Source organism: Condylura cristata, unplaced genomic scaffold, assembly GCF_000260355.1.
Source record: "Condylura cristata isolate star-nosed mole 26May11 unplaced genomic scaffold, ConCri1.0 scaffold00031, whole genome shotgun sequence".
Lineage (NCBI taxonomy): Eukaryota > Metazoa > Chordata > Mammalia > Eulipotyphla > Talpidae > Condylura > Condylura cristata.
The window spans coordinates 17,039,229-17,039,620 of NW_004567132.1; positions in this window are offsets into that span (position 1 = coordinate 17,039,229).

A 392-nucleotide genomic window follows, 5' to 3' on the forward strand; every position below is an offset into this window, starting at 1 on the left:
TAAGCATCTCCCTTCTGGAGCTGCCATGGGGGTCCAGGGAGAAAAGGCATATATAAGCAGGGCTATAAACTCTAAGGTGCTCACTCTAAGGAACTCCTGGTGATACAGACTGTCGCCTTTATGGCTGCTAGAATGTGAGCCCTGTTAGGGTATGTCCTCTTTTGGAGCTCAGCCTGCCCTTTGCTGACGTGTCCACTGCTCCTGAGTCTGCTGATATGCTCTGCCCTCGGATATCTTTCTTGCCTCTCTTGACCTCTTCTCAACACTGCCTGGCTTCTGTCTGTCATGCGCTGCTTCTATCCTCTTCATCTACTTGCCCTTTCTGGTCTTGTTATAGGGCATCTCAATTCTGTTAGAGGACAGGGAGAGAGGGACACCCCTGAAGCCCCAAA